This window comes from Gopherus evgoodei, chromosome 24 (assembly GCF_007399415.2).
Source record: "Gopherus evgoodei ecotype Sinaloan lineage chromosome 24, rGopEvg1_v1.p, whole genome shotgun sequence".
NCBI classification, from domain to species: Eukaryota; Metazoa; Chordata; order Testudines; family Testudinidae; genus Gopherus; species Gopherus evgoodei.
Genome location: NC_044345.1, coordinates 5,767,228 through 5,778,968, shown reverse-complemented (window position 1 = coordinate 5,778,968; position 11,741 = coordinate 5,767,228). Strand labels below are relative to the sequence as shown.

At 52.4% G+C, this 11,741-nt stretch overlaps 1 long non-coding RNA gene across 1 annotated transcript; it reads right to left on the bottom strand.

Annotated features, from left to right (window-relative positions):
• Positions 1-1,170: 1,170 nt before the first annotated feature.
• On the bottom strand, positions 1,171-11,061 carry LOC115639277. Its single transcript, XR_003997641.1, has 2 exons — positions 11,025-11,061; positions 1,171-1,487 (listed from the first exon to the last, which is right to left on the bottom strand). It is a non-coding gene; the product is annotated as an uncharacterized LOC115639277 (long non-coding RNA).
• Positions 11,062-11,741: the final 680 nt, after the last annotated feature.

Below are 11,741 nucleotides of genomic sequence, written 5' to 3'. Positions count from 1 at the left end.
ACAGCACATATCCAGGTGGTCAGGCTAACAGGCCAGAGAATTTCAGCCAGTTACTCCTGTACTGAACCCAATAACTTGTGTTTGACGAAAGCGTCTCTTCCAGAAAGGCATCCAAAGGCTTAGAAGACATCAAAAGATGGAGATGCCACCACTTCCCATGGTAGACAGGTCCAGTGGTTAATCACTCAAATATAGCACAGCTCTGTTACGGACCCAGTAGTCAGGGGAGTCTATTTCCTGAGCTACCGAACTTGGCTTTAAAAACCCTTTGGTGGGAAAATAGTCCCACTACAGGCCCCCATGGTGCTACCAGGTGGCAACATACCGCCATGTGCTAGGTAATTTCACCATGGGGCTGGATATTGGAGACACAGTGGGGAGGCCTCATCTTTCATCGGACCAACTTCTGTTGACAAAAGAGACAGAAATGGCGGAAGCTCTCATATAGCGCGGATGGGGACCACCATCACCCAAACCGTGCCCCCCCTCTCCCTGAGCCCCTACCCCACCCCTTCCCCCAAGACCCAACCCCCCACTAACTCCTCTCCCTCCCCCCCTTTCTGCACCCTTGCAAAGAGACACGCTTTCAAGCTTACTCAGAGCACATCTTCAGGTCTGGGAAAGGTACGCTGAGGGCCAAGCTCAACACACGATTGAAATGCTGCACGGGCCCTTTCTAGATGAAGTGGGCATTAACACTGCTGCTGGCCTCGAACAAAGGAGGGTGAGTGAGTACCAGAGTGTTGCATAAATCTGATGGCTTTAGCGAGTCCCTGATTTGCAGTTCCCAGGCTTCGTGTGTGGGGCAGGTTTCTTTAAGAACGAGACAGATATGGGCGTAGAGTTAGTCACTGCTGGTTGTAGACTAGCACCTAGCAGACTCAATTGCATGCTGTACAAACACCTAGTGAGAGGCTGTCCCTGCGCCCCGAGCTTACAATCTAGGTAAAGCTGGGAGGGCAAACAGAGGAGAAGTGACTTGCCAAGGTCGCTGGCGGCTCTAAAGAACTCAAGTTTCCCTAGTCCCGGCCAGGGCATTGCCCACTGGGAAACCTGGCCCACACAGCTGTAACGGACATGGGAGGTTGCGGGAAGGGCACTGGGCTGATTCTGAGCCCTGGGAAGTCGGCCCCTGGGGGAAAGGGCTCAGCAGCAGAAGGCAGGCATGAGGAGGGGGAAGAAGACACTTTTATTCCTGCTTGCAGCAAAACGCAAGGTGACACAGCACGGCCCACGGAGCCAGTCTCTCCCCCAGCCACACAGTTCATCAACAGCGGCAGAGACCTGCCCAGAGCGACCATATCGCAACGAGGCCCCTGCCACAGGCACAGCATTCCTGCTTCACTCCTCCAGGTCCCCCTCGCCTCGTTAGGATCCCATGGGAGGGCGCTTCATGCCCAGCCAGAGATGTGGGTGAAAGTGAGTGGCAAGTATTTGCTACCTGCAGCAGGATTGTTTTTCTTGATACGAACAGGGCCCAGGTGCCTCTAGGGAAGGAAAAATAGCACGAGCTGCTCAGAGGTTGGCCGTGACCTTGGCAAATGGTTTTTGTTGCAGAGGCAAATAGCTCAGGCTTCAGTTTCTTTGCAGTCCTCTCTCTGTCAGTTGCTCATTAGCAAGGCAAAGCCCCTGGACAACAAATGCTGCTAGTTAAGGAAGTAAAGGCCGGAGCTTCCTCCATCCAGTGTGGAGCGAGGGGAGCTTTTCAAGCACTTTCATTAAAGCGGTGCCAATGGCTTTGTAGACACCCCTACTCGGGCTTCAGCCAGGCTTAATTCAGTGCAGCTTAAGCTACTCAGAAATAGGTTGAAGCTAAATTGAAATAAGCAACTTTTCTTTAAGGCAAAAGCAAATGCAGAAAAACTGGCCGGCGCTTGACTAGGCTACACCCATGTTCATGCTTCTCTAAAGACAAAGAGACAGTTTACACTTATCACCACTGTGTCAGTTGCAATAGTACAACAAAAAAACCGTCAAAAACAGACTCCAACGAGAGACTGCTGAATTGGAATTAATTCGCAAACTGGACACCATTAGATTAGGCTTGAATAAAGATTGAGAGTGGGTGGGTCATTACACAAAGTAAAACTATTTCCCCCACACACACACTGCTCCTCACACCTTCTTGTCAACTGCAAGAAATGGGCCATTTTGATTACCACTACAAAAAAGTGGGTTTGTTTGTTTTTTTTCCCCCCTCTCTCTCTCCTACTGGTAATAGCTCACCTTAACAGATCACTCTCATTATGGTGTATATGTGCAGGCAGTGGAAAATTATATATATCTTCCTACTGTATTTTCCACTGCATGCATCCCATGAAGTGGGTTTTAGCCCACAAAAGCTTATGTTCAGATAAATCTGTTAGTCTCTAAGGTGCCACAAGTACTCCTGTTCTTGTTAGTGTAAAAAGAGGGGACTAGATGTCAGGACTTCTGGGTTCTTTTAGTAGCTCTGGGGGTCTTCACACCCATTGCATAGTATTAAGCAGTTAGGGCAGGAGACTGGGAGCCAGGATTCCTCGGTTCTATCCCCAGTTTTGCGACTGATTCACTCCACAGTCATGGGCAAAGTATAGCCCTGCTGTGTGCCTCAGTTTCCCCCATCTGTAAAATCAGGCTGCTGCCACTCCCAGGCAGGTTGTGAGAGAATCTAATTAAGTAATGCAAAAGGAACACGCAAACCCTTAGATGGGCCAAGTGGAGAGCTGGAAAGGCAGCTTTTCTGGGAAGTGCTCTTTATCTCTCCGCCGCACACAGTGCTGACTTTGAAAAGCAGCTTCCCGACACGTCCGCCAGCCCCGTGGGAACCAGTGCAGCCCCAAACACCAACCAGCACAGAGCCAGCTGCCTCTGTCACCCTCTGATTGCAAGTTACTGCCCTCAGTACCCAATGTGTGATTGCAGCTCCCCTAGCTCTAGCTGTTCTTGGATTAGATCCCACCACTTGACTTCCTGCCAGGGCTGGCCTGGTGCCCATAGGTATGGGCTGTGCAACAGACGATAAGCTGGGTTGTTTTGGTTACTGAGTGACATGTTCTTCACTTGCACCAGTCCTCTGCAGTCACCTGGCTCCAGCTGTGTTTTAAAACATACACTAATCAGCTTCGAAAAGGATTTTCTTTCAATGAACGCCTTGGATCCGGCTTTGGGGAAGAGCAAACTCTTAGGGCTGGTTGGGAATTTTCCATCGAAACGTTCGCTTTCAATGAAAAATGGCTTTCTGCAGCAAAGGACCAAAAATCATCCATTTTCACCAACAATGTCCACTATAAAAATAGGCTTCAAACATCTTTCCCCAGCCAGCTCCACAAACAAGTCAGAGCTGGTTCTGTTCCAAAACCGGACTCTGTAGAAATAGCACCTGCTTTCTCAACAGATCCACTCTCAGGGGTGAGGCGGATTCTTCTCTGCATCCTGCAGTGAATGAAGTCTGTTGGTCCTATTCTTAGCCGTGCAGCACCATCCCGACTATGGCAAAGGGAGCTGGTTTCTAGTCTGACTCGCGCATCGCCACCAGAATTTTATCACCTTCTAACTGCAAGGTCCAATGTTCAGTTATGGTGGCCGTTTTCACCATTTAGTAGAGACTATTTCACTCCTTGAATGTAAGCCACCAAATGGGCTTTGATGGCACTGACTTCTAGTAACATTTCCACACTGACGCAGTTATCCAATTGCCAGGCACGCCAGCCACCCCCTGCTAAACAGTCCCATTCCCTCCACCGCATCATTCACGTCAGCCTACAGCTTATAAAAGGAGAGGCCGTGCTCAGGTACCAAGGTGACCTTATAGACGCAACAGGTAGACAGAAAAAGGGCTGGGAGGCAGAACTGCTGGGATCCATCTACGTCAGGCAAGGAAATAGTTGTCCGGATCACATGCAATGACCTGGCTATAGGGCCGCCCAGAGGATTCAGGGGGTCTGGGGTCTTCGGTGGCGGGTGGCCCCTACTTCGGCGGTAATTCGGCAGCGGAAGAAGCTCTGGGGGCCCAGGCCCTGCAACAGTTTTCTGGGGCCCCCGGAGTGAATGAATGACCCCGCTCCAGGGGCCCCTGAAAAACTCTCTTGGAGGCCCCTGCGGGGCCCTGGGCAAATTGTCCCATTTGTCCCGTCCTTCTGGGCATCCCTGCCTGGTTGTATCATTTGGCCTTGCAGCAGTTCCGTGGGGCGTGAATCATTGCTGCTCTTTCCGCACTATCCATTTCAATATATCCCCAGGCTGCACGAGGGCACTCTGGAATAGCTGACGTACCCAGCCTCATTGCTTACAGCAGGGGCTTAGGAGTCATTTCCAAACAGAAGACCCTGCGTAGGCGGGGGGACGTGGTGAGGACGACTGGCTGACCTGCTGCAGCTGCCCTAACAGCGCTGGGAAGATCACTGTATCCTACCCTGGTTCAATGAGATCTCCAGGGCATTTCAACCAGCTCCAAGCAATACTTCGTGTGATGCTTGCTCCAGACCCCTGGATTCTGGTCCCCCTGCTGTGGGGCACTTTGGGCACACTTGACCTTAGATTCCCCTCGGCCTCGCCGGGAGGTTTAATGAGCGAATGTTTGAGCGCCGTAGGTTACCCGCAAGGTGCTGGATGTGGCCCACAGATCTGAGAGCAGACGCAACGGAGGATGCTGTGAACTTTGTACAACATGCTTTGTGGGGGCATGAATAGCAACTGATATCCCTGCACAGCCCATGAGTGGCAGACGGGCATGCCTCCCTGGCTGGCACGCCAGCTGCATGAGCCCCTGAGCTGATGGGACAGGTGCAGCAGCAGCCACAGCCAACCAGGGGAAAGGTGAGCCCAGTGATGTGGCCAAGTATGGGCAGAAAGCAAAGTTAATCGCCGGGTCACCCTCTGTCTGGTTGGGTGGCAGCTGGGATCCACCCAGGGTCTCTTAGGGAGCTCCTGGGTGGGTTGGTTTGGACAAAGGAGAGTTTGCCCACTAGCTCGTGGATCTGGATGGATCCAGGCAGCAATCAATGGCCATTCCCATTGGGCTGCTGTTTGGTGGCCGACGTGAAACAAGGTTGCTGGGTCTCACAGCCACATCCAGTGGACTGGGTCTCAGAGCCCAGAGTGATTCTGGGTCCGTCCATCCATGGATCACTGCGCTCCTGGTTCACACACATCAGTAATTTATAGGACAGAGTGCCCCAGAGGCCTCCACATATAGTGCTGTGTACGCACATAGCGAGAGAGAGTCCCTGTCCCATAAAGGTTTACAGTCTCTATCCGCAGAGGAGGTATTACTCCCATTCTACAGACAGGGAGCAGAGGCACAGCAGAGAAGGTCCCAGAGCCCGGGCTCCAGCCTGAGCAGCTACCCTGCACTTTTACAGCTCCGGAGCCCGAAGCCGCTGACGCAGGCATTTAATGACACTGTAGGCATATCCTAAGTGACTTGCCCAAGGTTTTTCAGGGAAGCTGTGGCAGAGCAAGGACTTGACCCCTGGTCTCCTGAGTCCTAGGTTAGCTCCCTCCCAAGCACAGAACTGGGACGGTGCCAAGGCTCTCCTCTATCCCTCCATAGCAGGATCTAGCCATGCTGACCTCAGAGGAGAGCCTGGAGCCTTTGGCACTGATCCTGTAACTTTTCTCCAGCAGGGACCCGTACAGACAGGCATTGGACTCTTGAGTCCCGCTTCACGGCTTCAGCTATAAGCCCAGCTCCCTATTTGCTCTGCTGCCTCTGCCACTCTGAAGTCAGTGTCTGCAGCCCAAGGCTCCAGCTCAGACATCCTTATAAATACCCAGGCACACGGCCAGCTGGCCCAGCAGCTGAGCCCAGAGCCAAGCTTAGATAAGAGACCCTGGTAAAGTTACATAAGATACTGTCCAGTGACAGTAAAGAGTGGCCGAAAAAGGGCAAGATACGCAGAGGCCAGTGATTTGTGCCAGCCCCTGGCAAAGGTGCCAGGTGCCATTAGTATTTGTGCTGAGTGCAAAGGTGAGTCTCTGGGGAGCATTCATAGGACTCGCAGAAAGTCCACAGGAGGATGGTCGTCCCTGTGTTAGGTGCATTACGGTTGCATCTAGAGTCCTCTGCTGAGATCAGGACCGCACCGTGCTGCACAGAGAGGCTACGTCCACACACACACAAACCCACCCGTGGCAGCAAGTCTTAAAGCCTGGGTCAACCGATGAGCTCGCAAGGCTCCCGCTGCAGGGCTGAAAATAGCAGTTAGATGTTCAGGCTCGGCCCAGGCTCTGAAATCCGATGAGGGGGTTGGATCTCAAAGTTCAGGAACCAGCCCGAGCCTGAAAGTCTACCCTGCCATTTTCAGCCCTGTGAAACCCAAGTCAGTTCACCTGGGTTCTTTTCTTACTGTATAGACATGCCCGAGTAGACAAGACTGAATTACTCCGAGTCCCATCCCACCTTCATTGCCTCCTTCTGTGTCCAGTAAAGGGGAATGTTGTCTAACAGAGCTGGGCCAGAACTGGATTTTTCATTTCACAGAGAATCCTGCAAGTATGAAATACTTTTCTGTTCCAGAACAGAATGAAAGCCAAAGAACGCCGAGGTAGCCACAAAGCAAAACTGCAAGGATTTGTTTGTTTCTGGTTGATCGCAATGGTTTGTTTAAATTGGCATGAAAACGGTTCCTTCCAGTTTCAACGTCTATATTTAAAATTATATCCTAAATGGTCATGAAACATCATCGCAACTGAAAAAATTCAAAGCATTCCATTCCAAAAAGATCAAAATGTTCTGCTTCGTTCCAGCCAGATGGAAATGCATTCTTCAGTTTTTCTTTTGAAACAAACGTTTGTCTAAATTGACTCATTGACACGAAACATTTAGCTTTTGACAAAAATCAGCATTTTCCAATGGAAAAACATCCCATCGGAAAATTTCTGACCAGCTAACAGTAACAACGATGACCTGACATTAGTGTAACACCTCTTATCCTCAAGGATCCCAAAGTGTTTACAAGGGGCTGTATATAGAGTAGGAATTCAGCAAGAAATGAAACGCAGCCTCTTCTAGGCTGGAACACGGCAGCTGCCCAGCAACTTTGCACAGGGATTGCTTAGCTAGCACTGAATTCAGCCTCCTCTGGGGTGGAATCCAGCCGCAGCCATTCAACATCGGCACAGTATCAGTTTAGGAGGAAAATCCCACATGCTTGTGAAATTATAGCAGGAAACTGTAGGCAAACAGAATGTACATGATCCTGCAGTGCTCATAAACCTGATCAGACTGTGGTGGCTGCAGAGTAGATACACTCCCAGTTCCCTTTGCTTTGCAGACAGTGAAACAGAATGTCCCTGGTGTGTCTCTATCCATCCCCTTTGCTGGTTGCATTGGACAGACAACATATGGCCCAAAATGTAGAGAATCAGGCCATGTCTACATCTAAAATTTTGCAGCGCTGGTTGTTACAGCTGTATTAGTACAGCTGTATAGGGCCAGCGCTGCAGAGTGGCCACACTTACAGCAACCAGCGCTGCAAGTGGTGTTAGATGTGGCCACACTGCAGCGCTGTTGGGCGGCTTCAAGGGGGGTTCCGGGACGAGAGAGCAAACCGGGAAAGGAAACCAGCTTCCCCGCGGTTTGCTCTCTCGGTCCCGGAGCCAGCCAGCAAACCGCAGGGAAGGAGACCTGCTTGCTCGGGTTTCCGGGACCGAGAGAGCAAACCGGGAACGCCGCGGTTTGCTCTCTCGGTCCCGGAGCCAGCCAGCAAACCGCAGGGAAGGAGACCTGCTTGCTCGGGTTTCCGGGACCGAGAGAGCAAACCGGGAACGCCGCGGTTTGCTCTCTCGGTCCCGGAGCCAGCCAGCAAACCGCAGGGAAGGAGACCTGCTTGCTCGGGGTTCCGGGACCGAGAGAGCAAACCGCGGCGAAGCTGGTTTCCTTTCCCGGTTTGCTCTCTCGGTCCCGGAACCCCGAGCAAGCAGGTCTCCTTCCCTGCGGTTTGCTGGCTGGCTCCGGGAACGCGAGAGCAAACCGCGGCGAAGCTAGTCTCCTTTCCCGGTTTGCTCTCTCGGTCCCGGAACCCCGAGCAAGCAGGTCTCCTTCCCTGCGGTTTGCTGGGTGGCTCCAAACCGGGAAAGGAAACCAGCTTGATTACCAGAGGCTTCCTCCTTCCACGGAGGTCAAGAAAAGCGCTGGTAAGTGTTTACATTGGATTACCAGCGCTGGATCACCAGCGCTGGATCCTCTACACCCGAGACAAAACGGGAGTACGGCCAGCGCTGCAAACAGGGAGTTGCAGCGCTGGTGATGCCCTGCAGATGTGTACACCTTCAAAGTTGCAGCGCTGTAACTCCCTCACCAGCGCTGCAACTTTCTGATGTAGACAAGCCCTCAGGCTTTCGTCCCCTCTTTGAGTTACTCTGCCTTTAAGACACATGCCAGGGGAGCTGTCCGGCCATAGAGGGAGACAGGGAAAGTGAGCGGTGCAATCAAGGCTTTCTAAAATTAGAGCACCGTCTTGCACACATCCCATAGTGTGTGTGTGTACACGGCTGGAGCAACACAGTCCTCCCCCCACACACCACTTGTGCTTGTTACTCCGGAGACAGATTTAACAGTTCTTTACTATGCCAAACCCACCTATGCCTTGGGGCACTGCAAGATTTTCTAAGGCAGTAAGTGCCAGAATCCCAGAGTCTCCGATTCTCTGGAAGTCCTTTGAAATCCCGGCCTTCACATCGCGCCGTGTTATGACCAACCCGATGGGTGCAAAGATGTTTGCCACGCGGACCGTCGTGCATCAGCATCATTATGTAACAGAGCCTGCAGTGTGTCTGAAAAATCTGGGCACTAGAGTCAAAGCGTTCCACTCCCAACATGACAAGTCTGACCCTAACGGTGGGCGTGACTGCTTGCAAATCTGGCCCTGTGTTGTTCAGAAGATAGGGCCCTTTCTGCCCGGATCCACATTCAAACCAGAGATCCGCTACTGATTGCCTGAGCCAGTCCCTTTCCCAGACAAAGGGGCCCCATCTTATAGATAAGAGTTTGCATAGCACCTTGCATTGGTCATAGATTATCAAACACTCTGATCGACTAGTGTGACCTGAATCATGGATTCCTTGTCTAGAGGCTGGGGCACCAGGAAACCTGGTTCAATTTTTACCTTTGCTACAGAACTCCTGTCTGACCTTTGGCTCTCATTCTCAGAGGTTCACTAGTGCTTAACACTCATTGAAATCAATGGGAAGTAGGCGCTTAAAAACCTTTGAGGATCTGTGCCTCAGTTGCCCCATCTGTAGAATGGGGCTAAGAGCAGTGCCTTGCCTCACCAGGGTGTTATGAACAGGAGTATATTAAAGCATGCAATATGCTCAGATGTGGCAATAAATCTCCTAGAGCAGGGGTGGCCAGCCTGAGCCTTAGAAGGAGCCAGAATTTACCAATGTACATTGCCAAAGAGCCACAGTAATACGTCAGTAGCCACCCCGCGCCCCCGCTCCTAGTGCCTCTCACCTACCAACAGCCCTGCCAATCAGCACCTCCCCCTCCCTCCCCACTAGCTGTTTCGTGGCGTGCAGGAGGCTCTGGTGGGGGAGAAGGAGCAAGGGCACAGCAGGCTCAGGGGAAGGGGTGGGAAGGGGTGGAGTGGGCGCAGGGTCTGGGGCAGAACCATGGGGTGAGCAGTGAGCACCTTCCTGGTACATTGGAAAACTGGTGCCTGTAGCTCGAGCCGCAGAGTCGGTGACTATACAAGGAGCCGCGTATTAACTTCTGAAGAGCCGCAGGTGGCTCCGGAGCCACGAGTTGGCCACTCCTGGGCTAGAGTGACAGCACAAAGGGGCCTCCGTCCGGATCAGGAGAGGGGGATGTGCTACTGAAATGTAAATCAGATAGTCATAGCAAGATGTGCCACTGTTTTAGTAACTGTAGTGCACCTCCAGCACTAGGACAAGGGAAGTGGCACTGGCTTGTGGTAGATGGCTGGGCGAGATGGTTACGTGGTGGGCAATGCTCAAGGATTTAAGGCTAAGGGCACTCCAGAACTGGAATAGCAGCAGGAGCTGCAGATTGGGATTGAGGGGCATCAGCAGGCAGGGCTGGCTCTAACTTTTTTGCCGCCCCATGCAAAAGAAAAAAAAGGGCTGCCCTGCCGAAACAGCCTCCCTCCCCGAGCGCCCCCCTGCCTGAACAACCCCCCCCCGAGCGCCACCCAGCCGAAACAAACAACCCCTGAGTGCCATCCAGCCGAAACAAACAAAAAAAACCCCTTGAGCGCCACCCCACCGAACCAAAACACACCACACAACACGAGCTCGGCCCCCCCAACCCGAAGATTGGCTGCCCAAGCACGTGTTTGGTCGGCTGGTGCCTGGAGCTGGCCCTGTCAGCAGGGCTGAGTGGAAGGGTAGAGGAACCCAGGACTGGAACAGAAGGGACCTGTAGGTCAGGAACGAGGGGCATTGAGAGAACTGTGCGGTGGGAGTGTAGGGATGGAATATGTGAGGGTGCTGCAGGGTGGGAGTAAGGGACACTGGCTGAGATCGGGTGGCGGTGGCAGGCAGGAGTAAAATATGTAGGAGGGGCTGCAGGTGACAAGGAAAGGGGGCAGTGACAAGTGAAATAATAGGAGTAGCAGCTAGCAGGCACTTGAGTTTTATTGGCAAAGCTTCAGGGGCAGGATGAGCCAGGGGAGCCGAACGGCTGAGGTGCATTGGCAGAGTTGCACAGGGGGGGCAGTCTGAGGACTGAGCTGGGGGGCCACAGGTCAAGACTGAGGTGCACTGGAAAAGCTGTGTGGGGGGAGCCCAGGATGGGAACAGTATGGAGGGGCTGCAGGTCAAGACTGATACCCCTATGGAGGGGGGAAATCTCAAGGCCTGGGCTGCTGGGGCATGACAGGAAACAAATGAGCACGCACAGTCCAGTGCGCATGGTAGGCCCTACCATAAACAAACCAGCAGACCCATGCAAACAAAGAAAACACCTTCCAGCCAGGAAGCAGGTTTTAACTCTCTGGAGCAAAGGGGTGTTAGGAGCAACAAAGAGCAAAATCTCTGGTTAAGGAATCCCCGGAGTTCGCGCTTTGAAAGACGCTCACATCACTGGCCAAGGTCCAGGGCGTGGCTGGGCATCGCCGCACCTGGCAGAGCAACATCTGTTATTACATCATGTGAGACGGTCACCCCACCCTGCCCAGTGTTATGGCCGAAATAAAAATCAGGTGCCTTCAACAAAGGGTATGGCTACACTCAAACTTCAAAGCACGGCCGCGGCAGCGCTTTGAAGTGTGAGTATGGTCGCAGCGCCAGCGCTGGGAGAGCTGCACGTACTCCACCTACCCGTGGGGATTAGCTTGCAGCGCTGGGAGCCGGGATCCCAGCGCTGGGGCACTGTTTACACTGGCGCTTTGCAGCGCTGTATCTTGCAGCGCTCAGAGGGGTGTTTTTTTCACACCCCTGAGCGAGAAAGTTGCAGCGCTTTAAAGCGCCAGTGTAGCCAAGGCCAAAAAGACTAGAGCAGTGGCTCTCAAATTTCTTTTTTCCACAGACCACTTGAAAATTGCTGAGGGTCTCGGCCGACCACTTAATGATCTTTCCAAATGTTGTTTGTGCTGTTAGCTAACTACTGAAAACCCTTTGGAAAAAAGTGCTATATAAAAAAAAAAAAAACCCTTCATAATTAACATTTTTTTGTTCTGCAAATAAAAGCACACAACTCACATTTTAATATCAGGAGTCTTACCTTTCTAATGCGATGGATGTGCCCTCTCCCCCCTGCCACCGCAGCCCCCGAGCTGGGTTTGGGAAGGAGTGGG